General features: G+C 42.1%; 1 protein-coding gene across 1 annotated transcript in view; it reads right to left on the bottom strand.

The window, feature by feature from the left end:
* ARPP21 (cAMP regulated phosphoprotein 21) overlaps window positions 1-15,037 on the bottom strand; it is a 197,198-nt gene extending 182,161 nt beyond the window's left edge. Inside the window, exon 1 of the mRNA XM_059488340.1 lies at window positions 14,943-15,037. The gene's annotated coding sequence lies outside the window, so the exon portion shown is untranslated. The remainder of the gene's footprint in view (window positions 1-14,942) is intronic.
* Window positions 15,038-15,398: the final 361 nt, after the last annotated feature.

Consider the following 15,398-nt stretch of genomic DNA (forward strand, 5'->3'; position numbering starts at 1 on the left):
AAGACATTAAAGAGCCATCAGCAGCTCACCAGCAGAACCCTGCATTTATTACAGCATGGCAAATTTTCAGAGATGAGCTCCTTTCATTTAGGTCTGCAGCTGCTTCTGACATCTCCCAGCTGAAAAGGGCTGAGCATTCTCACAATATTAAAAACTCAGCTTCTTTTCCTCTTGAAACTGTAGAGGGGAAGAGCAATAAAAAAATGAAATAAAATAAATGGTCTGCTGTATCCTGCCTGTTTACTTTCAGGCATAGGAGGACTGTATCAAATTTAACATGACTGAAAAACTGGAGCCAAAAGGCTTGTTTTTAGAATCTGTGCTCTAGATGAAAGTATGTAAGCCGTATAAAATTGAATGTGTGACTCTGATCTTTATAGTAATGCTGTGAGTCATCAGCTAATGGTCAGTCTCCCCTGGCTGGAACTCATTATGGGGTGAAACTCATTATAAATAAATCCTTTTATCAGAAGAATTTAAATTCCCACTGCTTGTTCCAGGTGCCTAAACAACCAGAGTCTAATTAACTAATGATGCTGACCAAACTGCAAATACAATTTGTTTACCAGATGATGATACCATACATATATGCAGCATTCTCTGGCAGCAAACTGGGCAGTACATACACACAAGATCACAGCTTTAAAAGCTCATTTTCCTTAGGCACAAGTCAGAGATGACAAGGGCACCTCATTTGTCATACAGCCAGCGAGTAAATGACAGCACTGTACAGCAACCTAGGTGTGCACACAAAGTATGTATTAGTGGATCAAAAGATGGCTCTTGCCTCTAATTCATGTCACTCTGCTTTCACTGGGGTGGGTGTGCTCTTTGGCTCTCTGAGCGCCTTGTTTACCAACACTTGTTGCCTTCACAGTGTTAATGCCACAGAAAGATGAAACTGAAGAAAAGCAACAACACTTTATCACAGAAAATCATTAATATCTCTCAACTGGAAACAAATTGCTCAAGGGTTCTGCCTGATGCCTCCAAGTTGAATGAAACTAGTCAAGATATGCGTTTAAATAAATGTTTGATGCTGGATTATATGGTCTAATATAACAATGCCATGCAAATTAAGAAAAGAGTCTGCTTTATTTTTAAAAAATATTAATTCAAAAGTATGGTATCTAGATAACTACAAAATAGATTAAGCCAAGTGAAAAACACTTTCAACTAGAATTTGAAAAAGAAACCCTGTGATCTACAAGCAATGTTTAGATGTGCTAGTCAACACCGAGTAGCAGCTGCTCTTAACGTTTAAAAAAAGAATCATCGATTAAAATAAGTATTTCAGCTATTGCAAACAAGACCAAATGAAAGATGAAAACCAGCACTGTGTTCTATTGACATACCAGAGGAAAATACAGAAAATAAATTCAGAACTGAAAAGCCAGTAAAATAGGACATTAAGTGAATTTTTAGAATTCTGTGCCTTGAGAAAGTCAAGAGCATTTTAGCTCCCAGTGCAGAATCAAAACAACACTTCAGCATTTTCTCTAAAATAAATGTAGAACTGTTTCCCCCACACACACTGTACATCTGTGTTAACAAAGGTGAACAAATGGACCTGAGGAAACAAATCACTGTCTTCTCTTCTGCCTAGAGGAGGCAGAGTGGGAAAACCCAAAAGGTTTTTATGGTCCTTGCTACACCTGACCCATGGGTGAGTCCAGAGAGGCACTGTGCCCCCATTCCTGCTGGGGATGGTGAGGGAACAGGCTTGCTGGAAGACAGCAGTGAGGATGGACAACAGGTTACAGAGAAATCACTGCACATGCACTCCCTTTCACAAACCCAGTGTCCCCTGCTCTGGAGATTCCCCCACTGTATGGAGGTTTGTGGATGAAGGGAAAGAGCATCTGAGTCTTTGGCATCAGTCTCTCCTTCAACGCAAGAACTGAATGACACAAACATACCAGGCAGGGCAGATCCTGACACTGGTGTCTTAAAAGCCACTCTCCTTCTGCGAGCTGAATCAAAATGTATTTACTATATATAATCATGCAAGAGTTAGGAAGGAGCCATGCCAAGAAGAAAAACATGCCATAATCTTCCTGGTTCAGCACTGACCAAAAGAAACAGACTCCCAACTCAAAGAGGTGGATGGACAGACACGTCTCACTAAAGCTGTGCTGCAGTTACAAGTGGTTTTGCCAAGAAGCAAGAAAAGGGTTGGTGTTTGTCAGTCAGCTTCATATACTCCTCTTTAGGAGTAGTCTAAGAAATGAAAGAATTTTTCTTCTTTTTTTTTTTTTTTAACAAAGCAACTGAACTTTGCAACAGCAGCTTGTCTTTCTCTCAACTCCTTAGTTGATTAGAAGAGAAGAATCAGAAAAAAATATTTTGACTTTCTTGTCTGTTTAAAACTCTTCCTTACTGGCATGCTATTCAATTTCTGAAACACTAAAACCACAATACAACACAGTTTTTCTTATTAAAACAACAAATATATAATTTTTTATCACCAAATTATTTTGACACTTAACTATAGCACATTCACAGCCATTTTATCTCTCCTACCACATAGTGAATTTCAATGTAATTTCTCATGTCAAAAAAATTTCCTTAATATTTATGAATTATCCGGCTGAAATGGCAGTTTTTCATGATATGCCCTTTCTGTTTTAACACCAGAACTCCTACTGCTATAGATAATATCTCTGTGATGAGAAGAGCTGGCACACACTGGCTCAAGCCACTCAATGAAGCATTTTTTTGAGAGGATTTGGCATTGGTTTAGGCAATTTTCAGTGAACATTCAACATAATTTAAAATGTCTAACTGAAATTTGCTTTTAATTTCAAAGCTTCATTTTCCAAATCAAAGTGACTTTTCATTTCAAAATGGATGCTAATGGGTAGCAAAAATAAATTTTCCTGGAGTAAAATGAAAACTAGAATCTATTACTTGAACTCACAAAGGTTTCTTCCTCTCCTACCTGTAGCTTTTGTTTATTATTCAATCGATGTAATATTTGAAATTATTCAAGCAGTGCAATATTTGAAAAAAACTATAGTGGAAAAAAATGAATTATAAGTATCAACATATCTACATTACCTAAATTAACTCTCAATTTTTGTAAACTGAGACTTTGTAATTTTTGCAAACATGACCCAATTTTCCCTGCCTGCTCTGTGGGCCAGCACAGCCACACCTTTTGCCAAGCAGAAGAGGATCTTGGACACTTGGAAACATCTCTCCTAAACCACCAAAGAGAATAAAAGCCCTAGTGCTCCTTTTTTTCTTGTTTGTTTCAAAGCAGATCAAAACCATTCGGATCTCCCAAACAGATGGCATGATTTTAAAGGAGGACCACATGGTCCATGTGTGTCCTGTACACTTTACAGATTATTCCACAGAAGCTCTCACTGGTGATGGACCTAGCAGCATATTGGGCCTTTGTTGTCTGCTCCTTGGCACTTCCATAAATGCTTCCCCTTTGGAGTAGTAAAAGCTTTCTGTTGCATCTATGTCAGTGGCAAGTGTGAAGCCCTGACATGTTTTAATGATATAAATATGGAGGAAGAGCATAGCAAAGAGAATAACTAACAAGGACATGCTCTCTCCCTGTTGCCACTGCTAAAGCACTTTTTATTCTAACTGAGGAGCACCTGCTAGAAAGGTCATCTGAGGCATGGGAGATTTGAAATTATGATTTTTATTATTATTTTAAGGCATTGCTTACACTCAGCATCTGTTTTGGGAAGCAGATGTTTCACACTGTGGGATCCCTGCCCACCCACTGGAATATCTGACTGGAGTTCACATCAAGGCACCACCACAAACTGGGTCCTCCACGGTGGCTGAGTGGGCACAGCTTCCAAAAGCTAAACTAAAGGGATGCAGTCTGTCCAAAATAATACCCTTGGTGTGTGGTTTCTGATCTCTAAGTGTGATTTGGGCTAATTACAAATAGCAGCTTTGATGCTCCTAAAATCTGTTTTCTGTTTTTCTTTTTGTGAATGTTCATTAAAGTTAAATAAATTCTGGGGAAGTCTCTCCACTTAGCACATGTCTCTGAATGAGCAAAGGTACTCTTGCCTGCAGTCAGGGAGACTGTCCTTCTTCCTTGGAAGTGGCCTCTCTCTGATAGTAGGGTGACAGTCATCTGGCAACAAGAACAACATTGCAACTTGAGGAATTAAATTTCCCTCCCTACTTCATAACCCACTGACACAAAATGAAGAATAAAATCCCTTACGAACCAAAAGCTTTCTGGATGAGTGTTTTGCAAGCAGAAAACACAAGGCAGAAATTGTCAGATAAATCGTTTGAGGAGTTCAGCCAGTGCCTTTCCCTGGCTCCATAGCTCTCTTTAGAGAAAAATGCTAAGATTAAGTTATTAAGGGTAGATTACCATTAACTTTATCAACCATGTCTGAATCATACTATCACCCCCACAGCTCTAAAGTAACTCAGAGCACTGCAATCAATGGAGGTTGGATGCTTTACACCAGCAGAGAAGTCTTCCTATGCCTTCACCAACAGCTATGGAAAAAAAATCCTAAGTGGATTTATTCATGGGTGAGGGAATGAGGGTGGAAACAGTTTCTCGGAAAATCTAAAATCCTGGCCAAGGATCCAGAAGAGGATTATTATTACAGTATCCCTCTTTATGAGCTGTGCTGAGCAGAGCTTGTTAGAAAGGTGTTAACTTTCCTCTGCCAAGAGCACTTTGCAGTAATCAGTTTATCAAAAATTCAATTTGGCAGCAAACTCTTGGCAGTCTCAAATCAACTGCACCTATTATACCCCAGTCACAAGTGGATGGGCAAAGGTGGCTCAGTGCATCAGTCTCTCCTCCCCCTCCTCCGCAGCCTTGAAATTTGCTCAGCGATTCTGGAGGAGGAAAAAACAGTGTTGTGTAACTCATCTACAAAGGACAAGGAGGAGGGGGGTAAAGAAAGAAGTCAGAAAAAAAAAAAGACATCCAGCTGCAAAGCTTCTGGCAGGAGCTTACAGGTAGAAAGTCTGTTTGTGTGGGCTTCCCAGGACAAAGGAAACAGCCTGTGCCCTGTGACTACAAAATATTCACCCGACTGGGAAAAATGTAAATGATGCTGAAGTGATAATGAGCACTCGAGTGGATTTCTTCCTGAAATGAGTCACAGCTGCTGCCAAAGCTCCATCAGTTTGCTGTAGCAGGCTGAGGAGAAAACTCTTAGGAATGCCACCTGAAAGCCTTTGCTGAGGAAGAGAAATCCCACCCAGCCCAAGCAGGAGCCCAGCAGCACAGTGCCCTATGAACATCTTCCCCATCCAGCTGGGAACAGGGCTTCCAGCTGCCTCCTCCAGTGAGGAACCCTACACACAAAGAAACCATGGCATTATGGTGCATTGCTGTGTGTCCTGTTGTTGGCTTCATGAGTGTTTTTCCACGAGAAGATATCGCTGGGACTGGGGGAAGTAGGCTGTAGAGGAAACAGATGGTATTTTCTCTCTAATTTTGGTGTTTGAGAACAGAATTTTGCACAGTTTGTTCCTCGGTCAACCCTTACTTTCAGGATAAAAAACTGTTACCTGCCAGAATATGAATGGTTTTGAAATGTGCAATAAAAAAAAATAAAGCATGCGGAGGGGGAGCTTTCATCTTAAAGAGCTACCAAATTTGCATTCCTGAGGTCTGATGCTATGGTTATCAATCAGATGCTTTGGGGATAGTAAAGACACTCTCTCACTTATATCAAAAGTGAACACCCTTTCTTCCTCAAGATTTCCCAACAGATCTTTAAAGTCTTGAAGTTCCTTTTATTCTTAATACTCACTGTGATTATGTTGAATCTGCAGAAGTCTTCTTTATACCTAGAGTTTAATATTTTCCACTCTCCAGCAGATCTCCTTTTAGCTAGGGTCCATTTCAGGTAACTGCTATCTAAAAGCTAATATGCCCATTTATATTAATACATGCCCTCAGAAGAATAGGATTTGGAGGCTCAGTCTGACATGTGCTGTGCCCCTGGCCTGGTAACTTGCATGGCATTATCTTGTCATGGGAATCTGCAGCCTAGGTAAATGCCCCAGCTGCAATTAAGTGAAATCTCCTGCTCCATCTGATGTGTCCAAATGACTTCATGTTGCTCTTTCCCATCTTCCCATCTGTACTGAGAAACAGGCAAGGAGCAGATGAGTGTTGTGAGATGCATGGGCAAGCCCTGTGCAGAATTAGACTCATCACCCTTCCCTCCTTGGTAGAACAAGCTGATTCCCATCCACTGGGGCCTTTTCAGGGAAGAATGCTGCAGAGACAGCATGAAGTACTTTGCTGACAAAGTGACAGAAGAAGGAATTTCCACAAGACCTTTGGAAATGGTCGGTGTCATTTTGTGTATGCAGAGCAGAAGCTCTGGGTAAATCATGTTTCCTCAAGGAGGATTGATGCCACAGCAGCAGTGGAAAAGGAACCTCTGGTCTGCTCAGGCCATGTTCCTCTGACTCTCCCTTTTGAGCACACATGCACATGCATCCATCTTAATTAAGTCTCCAAAATCCAAATTGAAAGCATTTCCCTTTTCCCACCTCTCTTCCACCAGGCACCACTCACTCTGCTGAAGGTGTAAATAGGTCAGATATTTCCATGGCCACAGTGAACCAAATAAGCAGCTGGGGTTCAGCGTGTAATGTGGGATTTTTAATTGTTCCAGTGCTGGGTAGCGCGAGGTGTGTGACACCACGCTGGCAGTACCTGACTTTCTCCTCTGGCTCATCAGTGACACAAGTGCTGGCACTGGCCCCTTCTCCCCCTGAAACTGTTATCTCCTGTGAGCTTCAACAGGCAGCTCCTCTCATGGGGTGGCACTGATGAAAAGTACATTTCACACAGAAAATGTCTCTTTGCGAGTACTAATTGCTGGTTCCAGCCAGGCATTGAACCTATTCACACAAGGTGTAATTAAGCTGTGACTCACTGCCACAGGATGCTGCAGAGGCCATAAAGAATAAAATAAGCCTGTGCCAGGACCAGACAAATTTATGAGGGATGTATCTAACAAACAGGAAGGTTGGGATGCCACACCATTCAGGAAGTCCCTCCTAGACTACTCAATGCCTGAAGGCAAAGAGTAGTAGAAGGGAAAGGAGGGTTTGGTCCTTGCTAATCTGCAGGACCCAAGCCAGATGAATATCTAGTCTCCCACCTCCTCTCCATAACAAACATATGGCTGTGGAGCTGGTGGTTCTGAGTCTGAGCAGTGCAGAGATGCCTCTGACCGCAGTTAACCATCTTGAGAAGAATACCCAGGACACCAATGGGATCAGCCCTGTGCTGCATTTGACCATTTGCCAGAAGGCATTTTCGGCACAGATCAGTTTTCACTCAGTGAAAAGCACCACATCCTTTCACTTGTCACACAATGAGGTATTTGTCAATAAAATTGCTCATTTAAGACTTATTTATCACCCTTTCTGGGAGCCAAATCTGGAGGTGTCTACTTTGGCTTATGCTGTTCATGAAAGCGAAAGTAGACATCTCCAGATTTCATTGACATCTCCATGAAAGCCTTCTCTGGCTGGAAGATTTTGTCCCATAATCTACCATTCAAAACTATCCTTGTCTCATAATCTGCCATTCAAAACCATCCTTGTCTCAGCTGTGATGTTCACTGAAGCCTCCTTGCAATGCAGAAGAAGGCTTTATGAGGAGGAGTCAGATTAAAACTTGGTGATCAGCCTGCCTGGGGAAGTTGTTTATCCATCCGGTGAAACAGGCAAACCAAACTCTTTTGCAATTTGTCAAGAATATGGTGTAAATAATGCTACAAAAGTAAAAGTAGTAATAGAAGCATTATTAATTCAAATATGCTGCATGATCCTGGAATTTGAGTTCTGGGTCTAACAGCCTGTGGTTGAAACAGCGCAGTTTCTCAGGGCCCTTCCTCATCTCCTGGGCCAGCAAAGGAAAAGAAGGGTCCATGCCAAGATCTCCTCTCTCTCCTGCAATCAAGCACAGCTCAGACATCCACAGAGGACCCTGAGCTTTCATGACAGACCATAAGCTTACTCAGACATATCCTTCTCTAAAAACTCATTTCAGCTACACTTCTCACCTTTTGGCAGCCTGGTTTACCAAAGGACTATGGTTGTATTTGCCTGGGTCACAGTGAAGCCAGTGATGGTGCCTGGCCATGCCTGTTCGCTCATCTCAGCAAGATGGGCATTGCCTCCTGCCAACACCATCACCACAACCAACCAATGCCAACCAAAGCAGCATCTCTTTCCCCTCCACGTGTTGTCTTTTCACACAACCACTGGGGCTTTAAATTCAGAGGCCTTGGCAAGCTTTTGGGAATGTAATGAACAGCTCAGTTCCCTGCCCTTCTGAAACTTACTGACTTGACATTGCTTTTATATTCCCAATGTCTGGAAGTGTGAAAAGGGAAATGGATTCTAATTTCAAGGCAAAATTCCTCAACCTTAATTACTATGTGAGACTTTGTATTTTTTCCAGAGTCTCTCTCAGAAGCCTGATAAACATACATTCCCAGCTTGAAAATAGTCTTTTTTTTCCTCTTCAGTATTTATTTCCTATGCAAAACAAAAATCAGTAGAGATTTTCTTGTCCAACAACACAAGATCTAGTGTAATACACAAGTATCACCTTGTCACAACAAATAAATTTTACTCAGTCACTGGCATTAACAATGTCCACACAGCCCTGGGAATAATGTCTTGTTTCAGCTCTTTACTGCAGTGTCAGCAAAAAGAGAGCAGTGGGGCTGAAATCCAACCCCCAGACGTGTATGTGCTGCTCAGAGCTGGCAATGGGTGGCTGTAAAAATGTTCTTCAGAAAGTCAAAGAGGACACAGCATGGCTGGCAACTGGTGCTGCCCTCTAACTCTTTCTCATTTTCAAGAAATTGGATTCCTCCTCTGTAAAGTGGGGATAACCACTTCATAGACAGCTATTCTGTAAAGTATATGAAACCTACAAATAAAAAGAGCAGCCAGATAAAACCACTGTTGTTAGTTAGCTGTCTTCTAGGGAAACTTTATCTCTCAAACATATTCTTATAATTAAGATAAACATGATGTTGGAACCAATCTGTGTTGTATATAATTATCAACTCCACGCATATTTTCTCCCCCCACTATTTTTCACCTATGCAAAACCATGTAGTCTTTTTTACCAAATAGGTTTGACCCTATTAGAGTTATCTGTAATAGAACAATTATTTGTTCATTAAAAATGCAGGGTTTAGGGAACTTTGGATTAATGAGGAGAGAATGCAATGCAGTACTATGGAAACTATATTGCAGGATTTAATATTGTATACTCCAGTGGCTAGAAAGTTCTGCCTTATAATCCTGTGGTGTCAATGCTGTACTGAAGAGCAAGTAATCCTGAAATCCAGTTAACACAGGCTTAGTCTACTGCAGAAGTACAGGAAAGAGCAAGAATCTATCCAGTCACTTTGAGTTACCATAGTTCAGGGATAGGTTTGGGAAAAAATTCTTCATTTTGTTTTGCAGATCTCACTTTCCAATGCTGGTGCTCACTAGGTCTATACAGCAACTGTTGGGTCTTTGCCTGATATTCAGATCATAGGTCACATGCCTATTCCAAAATAGTTCTGCCTCCCTGCCAAGTCCTAAGTCCCAGAAATCCTTATCACAGATGAGAAAAACAGGAGATATGCAATCAGGTGCACAGGAAGGCATTGAAATGACAAAGCTTCTAAAATTATAAATGTATGAAAAAACCACACATACTATGTCATTTAACTTCAGTGCTGGTTTTCTAAACTCTCACTCTCTTGAACAGTCCTAGAAGACCCACTGGAGACACCAGCACCATATCTGGGAGGGACCTCAAATGCTCTTCTGGTCCTTATTCACTAACTAATTACCAATGGCTCCCAAAAACTCGTACTTTCAGCAGGGTTATCTCTGGAAACTAGAACTCAATGGCATAAAATGGAATTTTTGTGAGTTTATTTTTTCAGTTTATTTTTTCAACAGCAGGAAGGTTGTTCTTTAAACATGGATGGCAGGATAACTGACATTGCATGAAGATTCTTGAGGGGGAGAAAGCCACCAAAAATTCGCCACGAAGTATTCTGAAATGTATCATACGAGACCTTAAACATTGCTGCTGGGCAGGTAATTTCAATACTCTCATTCCTTTGCTCCTCACTAACCCTCAGACACATGCTAAAAGAAAATAAAGTTCAACATAAAATTTCTTATGCATTCCTTAGGTGTTTATAAAGAAAAATAAAAGAGTGGGAACCTTGTTTCACTGGTTTCAGGGAGTTGAGGGCAAGACTGTTGAAGCTAGCTCAAAATGTTAAGAATACACACAGAGTAGTCCCTCCATTCCTGTTTTTAAAAAAAAACCCCAAGAGATGTCTTTTGAATGTTAAGACAGTTAAGCAATTAATGGATTTCACAATCAAAGTGTTTATTAATTGGCAGTGCTGCATCCAGGTAGTATTTATCTACCTAGAAAAAACTAGCACGGAAAACTTACTTAATGGACCACTGCAGCAGCAGTAATAGAGGTCTGGTTTTGTTATTCAAATAAAAATGAACAAGAGAGGAAAATTTGTACCAAGAAAACCTGCCAACCAAACAAACAAAGCCCAAGGAACAACTTCTCTTCTACAACAGAGAAAAAGCTATTGTAAATAATAAACCATAATACCTGGAAATTTCAGGGGAGAAGTTGAGTCTGTATCCCTCTATGTATTATCACGTATCACATATAATGAGTGAATGCCTAGGGCAAACTGTCTGATTGTTCCAGTCCTGGTGGCAGCTCTGATAACATGTGCAAGAAAAGACGATGCTTTAACCATGGGTACAGTAGTGGGGCCTCAGCTCCAGACAGTGACATTAGACAAGCTGTGAGGGAAGTTGTTTTGTAACCTTAACTATGACAACTGAGAACTTACAGCAATTCTTGGCTTGGATCTGCATCAGCCTTAGATTACACTGACTGTATGCAGCAAACACTATTTTATTCTTGCCTGGCTATTACAAATAAGAGTCCTTGCCTCTGTACCTTTTTTTTTTCCTTAGAGAAAGGAAATCAGAAACTATTTTTGCTCCAGCATTGCCTGTAGGACCTATAGCAACATAATCTTATTTATTACCCGTCACTTCACTATGCAAACATTTCCTACTGTGTCAGGCCAACCATTTATTATACCATTTCCCTCTGAGGTCTCAACATCATCCATCACTGGTAGTCACCTGCCCTGCTCCTGCTCTGGGCCTTTGCACTGCACAGGGATCCACCATTTCAGGGGTGAGGGGCCTGGGCTGCCGCTGTTTTCCATTTTGTCATTCTTCCATTAACACTTGACCTGCCTGGAGCAGCCAGCACGTTGATAAGGATTGACTGGGCACCTTCTTTATGAGCCTTTCCTGTAACCTTCTCCTAATATAGGAGAAGCCAACCTGCCTGCATGCCTCATGAACAACTCACCTCCTTCTCCTTTGAAGGAGAAATGGATGAAGGTTTCCTTCCCTGTGAATAATTGTGGTGCCTGCCTGCTCTCTCCTGCATGCTCACATATGGATGTCTTTAGCCTAAGGACACACAAATTTTCACCTAACCTTTCTTAATTGCTGCAGGGAAGAGATGAAGGAGTAAATAAGGATGCAGTTCCCATCATAGCAACAAGGGAGAAGTGGCTGAACTTGCCAGGAAAGTAACAGAGGAAAACCATAATTAGACAGATCTGAGACAGATCTAGATTCAAGACAAAAGACATCTAAGTGTAGTCATGATTAGTGAGAACATGTTAACATTACCCTGGTTTTCTAGTGGAGTTTGTCAATAACAAGTCAGACAAGAACAGGACAGCAACAGACTCAGCTCCACAGGGGTAAATCCTCCTCAGACCTTCCCAAGAGATGGGTCATGTAGTTCCACTGATGTACCCCTGCAGCCTCCAGGAAGATTGTTCATGCATCCTTTTTCTGTGTTTAAAGAAATTTTCCTTCTTTTTTTTGATTTTAGGAGGTAGGATTTTCTCAATTATACACAATTCTAGCTGTAGGCAAACCTGTCTGCATATTGTCTTTGGTCTGGAGAGCATAATCTAGTAGAAATTGTCCCATTCTTCTCTTCCCAATTGCTCTGCCAAACATCCTTTCTCCCTTGCTCTTTGTCTCTCTTTGTCACTGAGGAGGGAACGGGCCATCATCACATTTTCTGTGCTAAATGTAGAAGAGAGCGTTCCTTTATAAATTCACAGAAGAGCAACATTGTCAGTCTATTACCAAGGGATACCTTGCTTGCATGCTCAGCTATCATCAGCTTCACCAACAGTGCTATAAGTACCCTAAAAATGTCAATTTTTGGAGTATTTAGCACAGATTCTTTATATTATAGAAATTATATTCTCAAATGCATATATGTGCATACACTCCTAGGGCATAGGAAAAGGCAGATGTTTGTGGTAGTTAAAAAAGTAAAAGGGATGGTTTTTCTCACCACCTAGACTTGTCTGTCATTGGAGTATATTCTTGTGTTTCCTTAACAGAAAATTAAAATAAATCTGACCAGGTAATGTGTCTACAGTAGAAGAGAGGATTCCCACAATGCTTATAAATATAACTGAGTTTTCTTGTAATATGTTGTAGCAAAATTACAAGCTAAATTTCCAAGAAATTAGTAGAATGATGGGAGGGTAAGTTATGATAATGACGTACTACATAATGTAATACAGGAGCCCATAAACCCATAATGTCAGTTTCCTTTGAAAATGATGCATAATTTTAATAAAAAATATATAAACAATTTCTAGATACAGCAATGACGGCATGACCTCCTTGGTTATAAAAGATTAATTGCAAAATTCACTTGGATATGGCCTCTAACTTCTCTCCAAGATCACCAATTTGTGTACAAAGTGGGATAATAATTTTATTCTTCTCAAACTTTTGTAACTCTGAGCATTTTATTGTAGTGGTTAAAAAACAAATAACATTTTTACTAACGTGCTGTTCTGTACCCATCACTGCTGGAGATCCACATGTCCATTTATGCTTTCCTACCTAGCTACAAGATCTTTAGCAGGGCGACAGATCTGGCTCTCCCGTGACGCAGACTGCTGCACCTCTCCTGAGGGACTCGGAGCTCCCGATTTTAGTGGCAGCAAAATCCACTTTCATCGTGCACTTAAAAACTGGCATCAAATTTGCAAATGGCTTCTCTTTGAGCTGCTTATAGAGGCACTTTCAAAGTCGCAAATCAACGCCTTTCAAAGGGAGATAGTCTTGTATCTCCCCTGTGCCTTGGCACACGTCCCTTCAGCACAACACCAACCCTCGGCGCTGGCCCATCCCTGTGGGAGCTCCTGCTCAGGCATGGCTGAAGCACCAGCTTGAGGTGCAGCAAATTCTGCTTCACGTATCAAAACAGGAGGAATAGAAACCAGTGTGGGTGGGCAGTGGGAAATAGAGAGGGCGCTGGAGAAAGGTTTCTCTGAGTCAAGGCACTGCGAGATGCACGGGGTTGTCATAGTTTACATAGTGTCCTCATTGCCAAGCAGCCACGTCAAACCCCAGGGCAGTGCTGCCTGTGCAGAGGCCAGGAGCTGCAGGGCAGTAGTAGTGTTACAGTAGAAGTGTCCTCAGCCAGAGGCACTGGCCCAGGAAGGATCTCACAATCCCCTAAGACATTATGGTTCCCACAGCAAAGAACTTCCTCTTTGAGGCACAACCCCACATACAGCACTGAGAAAAGATATTTTCTCTCTTTCCTGTCAAAACAATGCCTAAATTTTAATGGTTTCAATCAAAAACCTCTCCTGGAAGGAACTTAAACCTAAACTATGCATAGAGACACCTGACACTTATGAAGTTGAACCTTTCTCATCAGTTCCCTATTGTACTTGTTTGGCCCACATAGCACTTATTTATTCCACAACTCCTAAAAAAGTTGTTTCACAGCTACACATAGAAATAGAAATAGTGAGGACTGTGCTGACCCAAATCCTACCATAGTTAAGGGAGAGATTCCCACTGATTTCAGTCCCTTGCATCAATCTGACTCTCCAGGACCATTACTTCAGGCTGACCTACTGCCCTGGGTTGTGACCAATTCAGAGCAGAAATTGCTGAATGTAGAGATGAGCCCCTCTTTTATTTTTGCTTTTTTCCTTAATTTAGAAGCAGCATCAGCAGCAACAGTATCTGTTTTCCAGCACACAGCAGACTGCCACACTGCAGCCAGAGCCTGCTCGAGTCCCTGAGCAAGCCTGCCTGGCTCCCTCTCTGATCATGCACGTAGGCAGAGCACCAGCTCACACAAGTGACACTGTGGCACACAGATCCATGCTGACCTGTCTTACAGCCCTGCCTTTCTTCACACAGCCAACAGAGACGGGTCACATTAAGGGAACAGGACACTAGAAGTGATCCTGTAAAAGCTTACAAACCTTTCGGCTCCCCCTTCCTCTCTCTAACATTTAGGCTACGTAAACACCACCTAGATATTTTGTTGTTCTTACCAAAAGAAGCTATTATGACTTAAGAAAACAAAAGGAAAAAAAAAAAAGAAAAATTATTAAAAAAGAGATGGGAGGCCTTAAGATATCATGCCAGAGCAGACAGATCAGATAATTTTAGAGGACAGCAATAGCACTTCTTCCCCTCCCCAGAAGCGCAGCCAGCACATTTGATTTCTTTTTCAGTATCTGTCCCATGTTTATTATTAAAACACGTCATCACCATCTAATCACCATTGGAATTGAAAGTAACTTTTCACAGGAGCATTCTAAAATTAGAGAGTGCCAATTAAAATTAATGCAAGCCCAAAGTACTGCGCTATAAAGAAACTACGGCCAACACGATGAGCAAACGCAACCCATATTCGCTCATTTCAGAGCGCTGATACTCGATTTTTAGTACTTATTCGTTTGTGCTTCCCTCCTCTAAGAGCAACGCCACAAAACCACGGGCCTGGGGCTCTGCAGAAACCTTCTCCTTACCCCGCAGCCACAGCTGGAAGCGCCATCCAGGAGCCTCCCGTCTCGCCGCTCCAGAGGAATCCCGGTGTGCTTGTCCCGCAGCAGCCTCGCTCCCTGGGCGCTCCCTGGCCGCCCGGCTCCACGTCCCGCAGACAGCTGGGGCCGGCCTGGGGTGCCGGGGCATCGCGGCCACGGGACATGGCCCTTGCTGATATAATGGGAAGGCTGGTGCCAGCGCCGGCATCGGGCCGGGCGGGATTCCAGCTCGGCGGCCGGCCCGCACCTGTTCAGGGAGGGCACCAAGCAGGACCATCAGCTGTGGGGCTAATATTAACCAGCCGTGCTGCCAGCTCCGGGGGCTGCAGCGTGATTCAGGCTTAGAGAAACTCACAGGGAAATAACTGTCCCCCTTTGCCTTTAGTTAATAGGAGAACAAACCAAAAAAGAGCAGTGAATGTCCCACCAGACAGATAACCT

This window comes from Ammospiza nelsoni, chromosome 1, assembly GCF_027579445.1.
Source record: "Ammospiza nelsoni isolate bAmmNel1 chromosome 1, bAmmNel1.pri, whole genome shotgun sequence".
Taxonomy (NCBI): domain Eukaryota; kingdom Metazoa; phylum Chordata; class Aves; order Passeriformes; family Passerellidae; genus Ammospiza; species Ammospiza nelsoni.